Source organism: Bos javanicus, chromosome 8 (assembly GCF_032452875.1).
Source record: "Bos javanicus breed banteng chromosome 8, ARS-OSU_banteng_1.0, whole genome shotgun sequence".
Classification (NCBI taxonomy): domain Eukaryota; kingdom Metazoa; phylum Chordata; class Mammalia; order Artiodactyla; family Bovidae; genus Bos; species Bos javanicus.
In genome coordinates, this window is record NC_083875.1 from 55303655 (window position 1) to 55319695 (window position 16041).

The window sequence follows — 16041 nt, forward strand, 5'->3', positions numbered from 1 at the left end:
CAGGAAACCCAGTTACTCTTTAGAGTCAAGAAGCTAGTGCCAACTGTCACATTCTTCCTCCCATGACTTAAGCACTGAGGGCTTATTCTTCCCCAGTGCACTTTCAATCTTACTGTTTTTCCACTCAGGAGCACCCCAGCTGGCCAGGTGGCTTTGCATGGGGCTGCAGAGAATGCTGCCAGCTGCCAGACTTCTCCTAAGTGCAAAGGCAAGGGCAAACGGGGCTCCAGGAACAGGTCAGGAACATCTGACTTGGGCCCTAGTCATCACCTCTCCTTAATGGTAGAGAAGAGCACGTCCCTTTCTTGGCACGGGGGGTGGGGGGTGGGTTGTGGGGAAGGAGGAAAATCACAGATGTGAAAGTGATGAGAGGAGAAAAGGATCAGATTCATCTGGGAGGCTGAGCCAAGTTTTCTTTCCTTATTTGATCCTCCTGAGCTTATCCCTTCCCTGCAAATAAGCACCTTGAGGCAATTAAAAATGCTGAGCTCTCCACTGCTATCATACTGATTCGGTCTTCATAGGAGGAAATTACTTCTGAGACAACAGTCAACAGCCTGTCCTTTGAGGTGGCTCGGGGAATACAAACCTCACAAGCATTTAAAGCCTTTCTGCTGACTAACTGCCTCTGAATGGAAGGCTTTGCCCATTGTCTTCGCTTTCTGAAAATGCCAAAAATAATTGGGACCAGAACAGGATTAAACTGTATAGTCAAAGTCACTCCTTTTGCCGGAGGTGGAAATACAAATGAATACCTTAAAGTGCAAACATTTTCTCCTCCTGAGGGTTACATTTAAAGAGCATCTTTCAAATAACTGTGTATTTCCCTCAAATCACTAAAACAAAAGGTAAATCCAAACAGGCCAACAGCTACCAAGAGGGGACAATTTTCCCCTCAGCCGAGGCACTATTTGCCGAATTGCAGCCTAGGAGTGATTTTTATAGCCAAGTTATAAATGGCTGCAAATCAGGAGGTTTTGATGGAAATGCAGACTGACTTTTAGCTGTATTGATGCTTGTGATTGCTGCTGTGAAAAAAAATGTCCTCCTTCCGCCATCCAACTCCCCAAGCTCTTTAATTCTTGTAAATAATGTGCTTGCCTTGAATCTCACACTGAAGCTGGTCAGTGAAGCAGCCAGGGGAATATGATTAAGGAATAAAAATTCCCATTCTGGGTCAGGAAACACGACCGTGGGTTTGATTTCTGATCAGTCAACTGGTGTGTGTGCGTGTGTGCACACACACCCACACCCCTTTAATGACACATTTATTAATGATCAAAAGTGAAATGGTTAATTGCCTTCCCTTCCTCTGATCCCCCAATTTAGGAAAACTGAGAATAGGAACAAGGCTGTTCCTGACCTCTATACCTGTGCATCCTCTTGGCAAAATGTCCTGATGTGGAAAATAGCAGTACCTTTCAGCCCCCAAGTGATTTTTTTTTGTTTTATGGTATCAGTGATGAGAGACACTTGGTGTTGATAAATATTCTGGCACCAGGTACAGACTCAGAAATTTTGTCTCTTAGTCAAGTATTTGATTGCTGTGAGTTAAGCATAGATATTCACCGCTACCTTTGAGGAACATAATTCTAACCTCCTTCCCAGAAGCCAAGGTCTCTTCCTTTAGAGAACTTATAAAAAATTGAGGCTTTTGTCATCACTTTCAAGTGCAGATTGCTCTCAAAGCTCAGTCCACACACATTTATCACTCTTCACCCGCCCCCCCGCTCCCAATAAAGCATATGTTCCAATCTATTAAGTTCTTTGCACATCCGAACCACCAAAAAGAGGTCAAATAATATAGTTTGACACATTTTCTACTTTGTCACTTACCATCAAGATTTTGTAGATAGAAAAAAAAGTTGACAACTGCCCTTGAAAATATGAGAATATGGAGATTTTTTTTTTTGCCTTGACAGGTTTCTCCCCCACCCCCACACCCCCGCTTTTCAGTCTGACAAATCAGGCAGTCTCTGTATTCTATGAAATGTAAAGTTTAGTTAGATGACTTTTCATAAACTTCATTTTTAACACATTTTCCTCTTCTTTGTATGTTTATAATATATGCAAAATGCCAGGCTCCTCAAAAGAACTTTACAGGTCATTTTCCTGCCATAATAGTCGAATCAGCAGCAAATGCACTTCATGGTTTAAATGCAGTGACAGAAGTAGTCTGACAGCAGAAATACGTACTGGGTAGTAACTTCCACAAAAGCCTTGAGATTTTCACATGAGTAGAGATTATGACTTTGGAAATCACTTTTTTTTTTGAAGATCAGCTCTGTGTAAATATGGACGAAGAGCATTTATTGGTTCTGTACTGTCAAGTGCCCTTGACCTAGTGACACTATTGATTTTCAACCATTGTCTTTATATGTATTGGTCTAAGAGGACAGAACCATAATAGCTGCCTCCCTTGACAATTAATTTTGATCTGCTTGATGTGATGAGCCTTACAGATACCCTTGAAAAAATTACTTCCAGGTCAATGCGTGCATGTAGGTATACACACTTATATTTTTTCAAACCAAACGTTAGGTCAGCTGGTCTGATGAAAGATTTTCCTTCTCATTGCTGAGTCTCCTGATAGGAAGAGTTGCACCAAACAATATAATTATTTTTAGTTATTAACAGAAAGATATCTCTATTGAAAAGGATAAAATTTAATGAAACTGCAGTAGTTGTGCAAAATCATAAACACATACTGTCTCATTAGTAGTGAAATGACCAATTAAAATCTCTCTTTCAATATTGAAAACATCCATGTAGTTTTTTTTTAATAAATCGCCAAACTGTAAATATAATATAAATTTCTTCACATAGTTTTGTTGTTTTTTAAGGATTAGTATGTAAAGAGTTTGCTGGATGAGTGTCTTAGTTCAGGTGGTATAATAATATCATCGACTGGGGCATTTAAACACTAGGGGTTTATTTCTCACAATTCTTGATGCTAGAAAGTTTGAGATCAAGATGCCAGCATGGTTGCATTCTGATGAAGGAATCTCTTCCTAATTAATGGATGCTAGTCTTCTTGCTGTATCCTCACATGGCAGAGAGAGGGAGGCTCTGGCTACTTTCCCTTCTTATAAGGGAACTAATCCTATTCATGAAAGCACCACCCTCATGACCTAACTATCTCCCAAATATCCTCCTCCAAATACCATCACATTGGCATTGTTGGGGATTAGGGCTTCAGCATATGAATTGGTGGGGCAGGGGTAGGGGTCACAAATATTCAATCCATAACAATGAGTAAAAAGATTCCCATTATTAATCTCCTTGGAAAAATGTGAGCAATTTGGGCTAAGAAAATTTAGGAACTCCCTACTTCATTGATCTTTCATTACTTTTTTTTAATTTAAACTGCCATTATTTAATTGGAGAAGGCAATGGCACCCCACTCCAGTACTCTTGCCTGGAAAATCCCATGGATGGAGGAGCTTGGTAGGCTGCAGTCCATGAGGTCGCTAAGAGTCAGACACAACTGAGTGACTTCACTTTGACTTTTCACTTTCATGCATTGGAGAAGGAACTAGCAACTCACTCCAGTGTTCTTGCTTGGAGAATCCCAGGGATGGTGGAGCCTGGTGGGCTGCCATCTATGGGGTTGCACAGAGTCGGACACGACTGAAGCGACTTAGCAGCAGTAGCAGCAGCAACCATTATTTAATAGACAAAATAAAAATAGCAATTGTCTATTATTGGATGAAATACTCATTTCATCCCAGGGAATAAATGAAGATTAATTACTGTAAGTATTTTGTGTTTCTTGGATCAAAGTAACATATCAACAAGTACGCATTTTCTAGTGTGCAATTTTCTTGTTATAATTAATGTGCTTTGGTTGTTTTGCTATGCTCAATAGTAGTATTTTAATTACCCCCAAAGGCCTCCTTCTAAATACAAAAAGCATAATAAGTACCTGTGAAATGTTGTTATTCGTGGCAGTCAAAATAAGAAACCAATTGCAATTTTAGGTTTTGAACCTTCCATCAATGCATCTTCAATTTTCTTTCTATTCCACTTTTTTCCATTTAATTTTGGAAAAGTAATAATAAATAAATGTAAAATATAGAAAAGCTTAGAGAACAGTAACAAGCATTTTATATCAGGTTGTATTACTGTGTAACATATCAATTCAAAATTTGATTGCTTACAACATTTATTATTTCTAAGAAGTACAGGGATTACATGGGAAGTTCATGCATGTATGGTGTTAAAAGATAAACTGAGGCACTTTAAGAGCATATTTTAACAAAATTGATTTGAATTGGGCAGCATGCAATCTAGCAGATAGAAAGGAACTCTGAGGAGCTGAACAAAATGAAAGACCTTAATAGCAGAAGACAGCAGGAACAAGGAGGTTCTACAAGACAGAAAAGCAAATCAGTTATTATAAATTTAGTGGCTTTTAGGAGATGGCAGAGGTCAACCAGGTCACTTACATAACTAGTGCTCATCAGGCGTTACCTGATTGACTGATTTCCCATTCCATTTCTGGGAGAACTGAAACTGTAATTAAGTCTTGGTTTGATGGCATGGAACTTAGCATAAGAAACTCTATTTTGGGTCTGTGGTCCTGTTTTCACAGTGGTCAGCTGGTTTATCAGCTTGATAAGGGGCAAGGATCGGCTGGTCTATAATGGCCACAGCTGGGCTGACTCACCTAGGCTCTCCGTGGCCTGTCATCCCCTAATAAGCTAGTTCAGGATTGCTCTTGTGATTGAATGCAGGCATCTGAAAGAAGGCAGAAGTGTGCAAGGTCTCCTAAAACCATGTCTCAAAACTAGCACATTAAACCCATTGTTTCATATTAAACAAACCAAGTTACAAGGCCAGCCCAGTTCAAGGACTGGAGAAACAGACTGTCTCTTGATGGGAGGGGTATTAAATGGTAGTTTAAAAGGTGTGAATATGGGGAGATCTTTAATTGGGTCTGTCAATGCAATTAACCCACCAGATGCATTATTCCAGACCTCCTCAGACTGATACTTATTAATATGTGTCACTAAAATTCTTAACTTTCAACTAAAATATTAAGATATTAAAGATTAATGTGAAAAAACTTGGGTTATTTTGCAGATTCTGTTCATTTCCTCCACTGGTGCAATCACTGTCAAGAATTCAGTGTATGCCCAGTTCATCTTTAAAGGTACCTTTGTTTATGCATGTACACAAAACACACACATATAGCCACCTCCTCCCTGGGACACACATATACTGATGGTTTTCAAATATATGCAAAATTTTTAAATTTCTCCTATCAGGATACAATGGGAAGGAGGTCCAAGAGGGAGGGGATATATGTATACATATAGCTGATTCACTTCACTGTACAGCAGAAACTAACAGAACATTGTAAAACAACTATACTAAAAAAAAAAAAAAAGATGTAATGTTTCGTCCTATTTTTTTTTTTTTTTTACTTGGTTATTCTCAGTGGCTCATAAAGAATCCACCTGCAAAGCAGGAGACTTGCAGGCAATGCAGGTTCGATCCCTGGGTCGGGAAGATCCCTGGAGTAGGAAATGGCAACCCACTCCAGTATTCTTGTCTGGAGAATCTCATGCATAGAGGAGCCTGATGAGCTGCAGTTCATGGGGTCACAAAGAGTCAGACATGACTGAGTGACTACACAACAGCAACACAACAGCATAATGTTTCATACTCCTTACATTTGGATAAAGCTGGCTGTATTCACTGCTGGCAATTAAAATAGAGTGGAAGGGACAATGGATGACTTCAAAGTCAAGCAAGGTCATCAAAAATTATGCAGTTTCTACCTGACTTTCTCCCTCTTGGGACAGAGAGCTCTGAGTTGATGGGTAAGAAGTTCAGCTAAAGAATAATGACTCCCCAAATATACCCATGTTTTTTTTTTCACCAGATCTTGTGAATTTTATGGTCCATGGCTAAAGAGATTTGGCAGATGTGATTATCCTTGATAATCTGGGTGGGCCCAGTGTAATCAAAGAGGTCCTCATAAGTGAGAGGCAGCAGAAATCAGAGGAAGAAGGAGGAAATGTGATGATGAATATAAGAGATTGGAGTAACATGATGGGGTGTTATGAGCCAGGAAGTGTAGGTGGTCTTCAGAAGCTAGAAAAGGCAAGAAAATGGATCCTTCCCCAGAGCCTCCAGGAGGATTCATCCTTGCCATTACTCTAAGTGAAGTATGTTGTGACTTATGACCTGTGTCAGACTTATGGAATTCAGAATTCTAAGATAATAAATTGTGTTGTTCAACTCCCCTCCTGTACCTCCCCCCAACCCAGCCCCGCCAAAAAAAAAAAAAAGCTGAAGGTACCAGGCTGAGTTGGAGACCTCACATCTATAGACCACATAGAGGTAGAGAGATGTCCTCAAGCAGCCCCAGCTCTTCCACCACCAGATGGCAGACAGGTGAGTGACTGAGTCTTCAGATGATTGGAGCCTCCAGCCTTTGAGCCTCCCAGCTGATGCTGAATGGAGTGGAAATGAGATGTCCCCATCAGGGCCTACCCAGCTTGCACTTGGTGAGCTGTGTCAGTCAGCTTGGGCTGCCATAACAAAACACCACAGACTGGGTGGCTTAACCAATGGAAATTAATTTTCTCACAGCTTTGGAGGCTGGAAGCCCAAGATCAGGGAGCCAGCACAGTTGGGTTCTGGTGAGAGCTCTCTTCCTGGCTTATAGATGCCTCCTTGTTGAGTGCTGCATGGTGGAGAGAGCCAGTAAACTCTCAGGGACCCTCCTGTCAGATTAGGGTCCTACCTTATGGCCTTATTTAGTCCTAATTTATTCCTAACTCTAAATATAGTCACGTTGAGAATTAGAGCTTCAGCATATGGCTTTTAGGGGAACACAGTTATGTCTATAGTATAGCAAAATAAATGATATTGTTTCAAGCCATCTAAGTTTTGGGTTGGTTTTTTTCTGTAGCAATAAATATCAGAAACAGTTATATGACCAAGACTCTGTTTTTATGTTTTCATATATTTACATAAATGACTTTATACTTAATGTTGTTATTTCCTTTTTGACTCAACCTGCTTTTGAAATATAAACATATAAAATTATTCATTTTAATTGATGCATATTAGTCTAGCACATAACAATATTTTATGTATAAATTCCCATAACTGTGAACTTTTGGATTGTTTTTAGTTTTATTGCAATTATAAATAGTATCACAGTAAAAGTGTTTTTTATCTTTTTTGAGCAAGTTCTCACTTTATCTAAACTGTATTGAGTGGGTCATAGGATATGTATACTCATTTTTTTTTTAACAACATGCATACTTAAAATTTTCCTAATGTGGTCAAATTGTTCATCAAGTTCCCTCTCATCTTCTTTTTATTAATTCCACTAGCATTGTGCAAGGACTTCCACATCTCTGCATTCTTACCAGCACTTGATAGTTGCAGAGATTTGATTTATTGCTAAAATTGTGGCATTAATATAAATTACTTTAATTTCTATTTCCCTTTTAGTTTGTGAGGTTGAATGTCTTTTGAAAACATTCAAGATGCCATTGGCTATTTTGGCATCTTTTTATCTATATCAATTATTTTCTTTGTTTGCTATTCCATTGCGTGCTCAGGCACTTCAGTTGTGTCCAGTGCTTTGTGACCCCGTGGACAATAGCCTGCCAGGCTCCTCTGTCCATGGGATTGTCCTGCCAAGAATACTGGAGTGGGTTGCCATGCCCTCTTCCAGGGAATCTTCCCTACCCAGGGATTGAACCTCCGTCTCCTGCGTATCCCGTATTGCAGGCAGATTCTTTACCACTGAGTCACTGGGTACACCCCTTATTATTTCAGTAGATTTTGGTTATCTTCTAATTTGTTAATGGAACTCTTTATGTACTCTGAGCATGAAAATATTTTCAAGACTTTTATTGACAGCCATGCAAATACTAGTGATTAGTAGAAAACCATACTCTGTAGTTACTAAATGATAATTTTATTCCCTTCAAAACAGTTATTCATCTGGGTTGGCTGCTCACATAGAATTTTGTGTAAAACCTTAAGACTTGTATTAGAAGGCAGATGTGACTTTGTCTTGCTTTAAATTCTTAGTAATACGGTACACAAAGAAAGGGTAACTAATCAAAATGTTTTCCTGTTATATGTTATGAAATTATCTCTAGATATTTGCCTTATCCTTTACTTAGTTTAGATTTCTGTGATGTGATTTAAACACATATGTGTAAGTATATACATATAAGCATATAATGCATATTTCATATACATATTATTTCATAGTTTTTTTATGAGTTGTGAGTTTTGTGTTCTATTTAAGAAATCCTTCCCTAATATATAGTATTCTTGATATATACTCCTAATAAAATATCTTAAATGGACAAATGGTATAGTATTCTTGATATTTTTAGAGCTATATTTTCAATGAATTCATAATTTCTGCTTATTAATAGAACAGATCAGATTGCCAATTTTTTTAAGTTTTCTTGAGACTGATAGTGCAGTATAGAGATTTATGAAATGTGAGACAAGTAACTGGAAAAAGGAACTGAAGCTTTTAATTGTATTTGTAGGGAATAATGTCACTCAAATAGGCGGGTTCAACCAGTGAAAGACTTTTATCTTATTGGTGGTCCTTGAGATGGCCTGAAGTTAAAAGTTCTCTTGTCCTGGAGTGTCCTTTGGGTCTGTGTGTTATATAGGATTCACCAGGTTGATGGTCTTAATTTTACCATCATCACTGATTATATAGTTTATTAGTTGGTAGCTGTGAGAAAATTGAGGGTAGTATGTGAAAAATCTAGGAGAAAACATTATTTATGGGGATTAGAGGAAAGAATGGGAAACTGGTAAACAAAGAACATGATATCCCTTTACTTGGCCCATGGGGTTAAATTCATCTTTCAACTCAGATCTTGGTAAATATGTTTCATACAGGCTATGTTTTGCTGCTGCTGCTGCTAAGTCTCTTCAGTCATGTCTGACTCTGTGCGATTCCATAGACAGCAGCCCACGAGGCTCCACCATCCCTGGGATTCTCCAGGCAAGAACACTGGAGTGGGTTGCCATTTCCTTCTCCAATGCATGAAAGTGAAAAGTGAAAGTGAAGTCGCTCAGTCGTGTCCGACTCTTAGCGACCCCATGGACTACAGCCCACCAGGCCCTCCATCCATGGGATTTTCCAGGCAAGACTACTGGAGTGGGGTGCCATTGCCTTCTCTGATAGGCTATGTTTTAGGTTAATGCAAATATGTGTATTGTGGAAAGCATGTACACAGACTTTTATGCACAGAAAGCATGTCCTGTCCATGTAATTGGTCACACAAATGCAATATAGCTACAGCATTATCTATCTTCTTCCTGCATTTTGGTAGAAGCTAAGGAATGATTCCCTTACAGCCAGGGAGAGGAATGATACAGAAAAAAGTAACATTGCCCCACTGTTTTTTTTTTTTTTTTCCATCTACTGTTGTTGCCATGCCTTGTGTCCGACTGCATTGCTGAAGGCCACAGCCATGATAACCCTGGGGTAAGATGGGTGAGAGGAGATATTGTCTTCAGGCCGTGGCTTCATCTTGCTTTAGGAGAGTCTGATGCAGCTGATGGCAGGTGTGCTGTTCTCCCGTCAGGGCTTTTCAGGATTTATAGATGCCTCAGGGCCCTGAGCTGTGTGCATGCTTGTCTGTCTATCACAAAACATGAAGCTTCTTCTGGGGTTGCCTTTGTGGGTTTTGGAAGGCAGAGTCGAATGCAAATGCAAAGACCCAGCTTCCAATTAGCCAGCTTTCTTTCTTTTAGATTGTGATCACACTTGGCAAATCTCTCTATCTCAAGGAAATGATTACTGAGTCACATCATAATTACCACAAATTACCACATGACTTACTATCTCCTTCCTCAGAATTTGATTTTCTCAGAATCCCATCTCAAATGATAAGAGAACACATAGCAAGAATATGGTATCTGCGCAGTGAGGGAGACTTAGAGGTATTGATGGGGTCATATTAGAAGGTATCTCTGGTCTGACTTCAGTACGTGTGTAGTGCCCAGTGCTGGAAAAAGCTATCCAGAGTAATGAGATAGGCATAGCAAGTATTTTATAGAGTGTGTATTTTAAAAAAAGGCAATCCATTGAATTTTCATATTGTGCACAACTGTATATTATCAGCTTACAAACATTAGTGGCTCAAATGTAGTATGAAAGCAGATAAAGCATCTACGCTGATATCCTAAGCTTTTGATAATTAAAGACCAATACTGATAATTTCTCCAGCAAGGAGCATAACCCCTAATGCAAGGAAGCCATTATTTCAGCACAGAATACTGGCACAGAAAGGAATCAATAGATGAAACTGAACCTGGGTGATGTTTCTAGAAGATCTGGATCTCATTAGAACTGTCTAACGTGGTTTTCTAATATCCTTGTGAAAAGGGATTGATGTTAACATTACTGATGTTAAATAATGCCTAAACATATTATTTGTATTAAACACACACACAAGCAGACTTCTATTCATATCTGTGCTGTTTTAGTCCCGGATGATGCTATTCAATCCCTGTTGTGAGCTGAGTTCAGATGGGCTCACTTAGAAGTCTTGAAGTCAAGACTCTGTTCAAAGAACAGAGAGCCCAGAAAGAAACCCACACACCTGTGGACAATTAATCTTCAACAAAGGAGGCAAAAATATACAATGGAGAAAAGACAGTGTCTTGAGCAGGTAGTGTTGGGAAAACTGGACAGCCACATGTAAACAATGAAGTTAGAACACAGCCTGTCACCATACACAGAAATAAACTCAAAATGGCTTAAAGACTTAAACATAAGACATGACACAATAAAGTTGTAGAAGAGAACATAGGGAAAGCCTTCTCTGACATAAATTGCAGCAATTTCTCAGGTCAGTCTCCCAAGGTAATAGAAATAAAAGCAGAAATAATCAACTAATCAAACTTAAAACCTTTTGTACAGCAAAAGAAACCATAAACACAATGAAAAGACAACTTACGGACTGAGAGAAAATGTTTGTAAATGATATAATTGATAAGGGCTAAATTTCCAAAGTACACAGACAGCTCATACCGCTCAATAACAAAAAATGCAAATAAACAACCTAATAAAAAATGGGCAGAAGACCTAAATACACATCTCTCCAAAGAAGGCATACAGATGGCCAGTAGGCCCATGAAAAGATGTTCAGCATCACTAATTGTTGGAGAAATGCAAATCAAAACTATCATGAGATGTCACCTCACACCAGTCAGAATGGCCACCATTAACCATGTTGGACTGGGTGCGGAGAAAGGAGAACTCTTGTACGCTATTTGTAGGATATAAATTGATGCAGCCATTATGGAAAACAGTATGGAGACTTCTTAAAAAGCTGAACATATAGTTGTCATATCATCCACTTTGGGGCATATATCTGGAGAAAACCATACTTTGAAAAGATACATGCACCCCAGTGTTCATGAAAGCACTATTAACAATAGCTAAGACATGGAAGCAAATTAAATGTCTATAAACTGACGAATCGATAAAGAAGATGCAGTATGTGTGTGTATATATACACATATAAGGCTTCCCTGGTGACTCAGATGGTAAAGAATCTGCCTGCAATGCAGGACACACACACACACAATAGAATATTGCTCAATCATAAAAAGAATGAAATAATGCCATTTGCAGCAACATAGTTGGAACTAGAGGTTAGCATACTAGTGGAATACACCAGAGAAAGACAAATACTGTATGATATCACTTATATGTGGAATCTAAAACATGATTCACAAATGAACTTATTCACAAAACATAAACAGTCTCACAGACATAGAAAACAAACTTCTGGTTAGCAAAGAGAGGATTGAGGGGATAAATTGGGATTAACAAACTGCTATATATAAAATACATAAATAACAAGTTCTCTGTATAAAACAGAGAACTGCATCCAGTATTCTATACTATGGAAAAGAATATGGGAAAAAATACTCTGGTATTGAAGATCATTTCTGTCTGAACCTCAGGTTTCACTGGGTTACTCAGTTTTCTTTAGAGAAAACATGCATGTGGAATGGGGTTTCAGATATACAAATAAACTCAATAAAATGAGAGTTTTAATAGGAGGCTGAAATGGAAAACACTTGGGAATGGATAGAAAATGGGATCAGCATTGGAAAAAAGTGCCATATATGACCAGTTGCCGGTGACATTAGAACTGTGAAGAGGTACAACCTAATTTGAAATCAGGTGCAAAAAGGATGGATATATTTCATAAATCACAAGTGCAAAATGAAAGTCTGTAATAGCTCTAGTGAGGATATTTGTAGAGCTGGTTCTAAGTTCTGAATTTACATTATAGTGAATCTAACCCAAATGCTGATCTTCAGAAAGAGTGATATCACTGTTGAACAAATTTTTTCTAGTCTTAAGTAATGAAATGTATTTTTAAATGTCTATTTTCTTTTTCCTTCTATTTGGATGGTGGAAAAATTATAGTTGTTACAGTGAACTTCTATTTTTGTAGAAATGTGCAAGATTTTACCTTAACTAACTTAACCTAAGAATCAGTCCAAACTCCATCTCTATGAAAACTTGCTTCTGCCTTTTGACCTAGAGCAAACCAGTTGGAGAAGGACGTGGCAACCCACTCCAGTATTCTTGCTTGGAAAATCTCATGGACAGAGGAGCCTGACGGACTACAGTTTATGGTGTCACAGGTGTCAGACATGACTTAGTGTCTAAATCACCACCACCACCACCACCAAACTAGTTATCCACAGACAAGAATTTTTTCTGTTGTAATTTTTAAAATCCACCAGTAGGTGTCTCTTATCAGCAGTTTTGGCTGTGGAGGGGTCTCATTTCTAGCTCATTTTTTCAGGTAATGAGTTTTTAATAGTGATTGTTGTTTGCATGGGTGTGTAGTAAATAAAATATTAAACCCAACCATCGAGCTTATTTCTTTTGAAGTCTACCAAAATTGAGAAGAAAAACAAAAATTTCTTAAAGTGAAAGTTGACAATCCAGCCATAAAAAATGAACATTTTATTCATTAAGAATAAAGGAAATAAATGTAAGACATTTCCTGGAGATCCAGTCTAGAGATTTCATTACAGATGAGGTTAATGTTTAATATCTGAAGTCTGCAGGGCCTTTCTAATAGGAAAAAATTGCAAAAGTTAACTTCTGTGTGGAAAAGTTTTAAAAGGAGAGGTTTCTTTTGAGAAAATAAAATGAAGCAAGTGAGTAAAAAGTTATTCCCAAAATGTTCAGTTTATGCCCCTCCTCTTCTTAGAGGGAACATTTTACCACTGCACCATCTGACCACCCTTTTAATACTGTCGTCCCACTTAATGTCTAAACATTCATCTGGTGCTGGGCATACATTGTCTCAGAGTAGTGGATGAGGCTGAGAGTCTGAAGGAATAATACTCAGATAACACTGAATGGATAACCCCTCTAGTTTGGGCTTGGTTCATACCAAAAGATTTGGCTTTAGAGATAATATTGCTCTTGGAAACTGATTTCCTATAATGACTTGGATTTTCTATCAATAACTGTTTCCTTTGGAGAGTCAGGCCACCTGCGGCTTTGTGAGAGTAAGCACTTCAAAAAATTTCGTGCTTCTTTGGAGCAAGGTTATAGTTGACCATTCATTTCTAACAGAATTACATAGGTCAGTGCTGTTTGGTTTTTTTTTTTTTTCCCTTTTCATTTTTGTTAATCAATTTATTTTTTATTGAAGGGTAATTATTTTACAGAATTTTATTGTTTTCTGTCAACGCTCAACATGAATCAGTCATAGGTATACATATATCCCCTCTCTTTTGAACTTCCCTTCCCATCCCACCCCTCTAGGTTAATACAGAGCCCCTGTTAGAGTTTCCTGAGCCATACAGCAAATTCCCATTGGCTATCTATTTTGCATATGGTAATGTAAATTTCCATGGTATTCTTTCCATACATCTCACCTTCTCTTCCCCTCTCCCCATGTCCATAAATATATTCTATATGTCTGTTTCTCCATTGCTGCCCTATAAATAAATTCTTCAGTACTATTTTTCTAGATTCTGTATATATACGTTAGACTATGATATTTATCTTCCTCTTTCTGACTTACTTCACTCTGTATAATATGCTTTATGTTCATCCACCTCTTTAGAACTGACTCAAATCCATTCCTTTTTATGGCTGAGTAATATTCCATTGTGTATATGTACCACAAATTCTTTATCCATTTATCTGTTGATGGACATCTAGGTTGATTCCGTGTTCTAACTATCGTAAATAGTGCTGCAGTAAACAATGGGATACATGTGCCTTTTTCAGTTTTGGTTTCCTCAGGGTATATGCCTAGAAGTGGGATTGCTGGGTCATATGGTGGTTTTATTCCTAGTATTTTAAGGAATCCCCATCTTCCATAGTGGTTGTATCAATTTACATTCCCACCAACAGTGCAAGAGCATTCCCTTTGGTCCACATCCTATCCGGCATTTATTGTTTGTAGACTTTTTGATGATGACCATTCTGACTGGTGTGAGGTGATATCTCATTGTAGTTTTGATTTGCATTTCTCTAATAATGAGCAATGTTGAGCATCTTTTCATGTGTTTGTTAGCCATCTGTATGTCTTCTTTGGAGTAATGTCTCTAGGTCTTTTCCCCAATTTTTGATTGGGTTGTTTTTCTGGTATTGGGTTGTATGAGCTGCTTGTATATTTTGGAAATTAATCCTTTGTCAGTTGTTTCATTTGCTCTTATTTTCTCTCATTATGAGGATTGTCTTTTCACCTTGCTTATGGTTTCCTTTTCTGTGCAAAAGTTTTTAAGTTTAATCAGGTCCCACTTATTTACTTTTGTTTTTATTTCCCTTTATAGGAGGTGGGTCATAGAGGATCTTGCTTTGATTTATGTCATTGAGTGTTCTTCCTATGTTTTCCTCTAACAGTTTATAGTTTCTGGTCTTACATTTAGGTCTCTAATCCGTTTGAGTTTATCTTTGTGTATGGTGTTAAGAAGTGTTCTAATTTAATTCTTTTACATTAGCTGTCCAGTTTTCCCAGCACCATTTATTGAAGAGGCTGTCTTTGCCCCATTTGCCTCCTTTGTCAAAAATAAGGTACCCATAGGTGCATGGGTTTATTTTGGGGCTTTTTATCTTGTTCCATTGGTCTATATTTCTGTTTTTGTGCCAGTACCATACTGTCTTGATGACTGTAGCTTTGTAGTATAATCTGAAGTCAGGAATGTTGATTCCTCCAGCTCCATTCTTTCTCAAGACTGCTTTGGTTATTTGGGATCTTTTGTGTTTCCATATGAACTATGAAATTTTTTGTTCTAGTTCTGTGAAAAATGCCATTGGTAATTTGATAGGGATAGTATTGAATCTGTAGATCATGTTTGGTAGTATAGTCATTTTCACAATATTGATTCTTCCTACTTGGGAACATGGAATACCTCTCCATATGTTTATGTCATCTTTGATTTATTTCGTTAGCATCTTATAATTTTCTGTGTACAGTTCTTTTGTCTCCTTGTGTAAGTTTATTCCTAGATATTTAATTCTTTTTGTTGCAATGGTAAACAGGATTGATTCCTTAATTTCTCTTTCTGATTTTTCATTGTTACTATAGAGAAATGGAAGTGATTTCTGTGTGTTGGTTTTGTATCCTGCAACTTTGCTAAATTCACTGATTAGCTCTAGTAATGTCCTGATACTATCTTTAGGGTTTTCTATGTACAGTATCATGTCATCTGCAAACAGTGAGAGCTTTACTTCTTTTTTTCCGATCTGGATTCCTTTTATTTCTTTTTCTTCTCTGATTGCTGTAGCTAGGACTTCCTAAACTACGTTGAGTAACAGTGGTGAAAGCGGAACCCTTGTCTTGTTCCTGATCTTAAGGGGAATGCTTTCAGGTTTTCACCATTGAGAATAATGTTTGCTGTAGGCTTATCATATATGGCCTTTTCTATGTTGAGGTAGTATGCCCTCCTTCTATGCCCAATTTTTGAAGCATTTTAATCAAAATGGGTGCTGAATTTTGTCAAAGGCTTTTTCTGCTTCTATTGAGATTATCA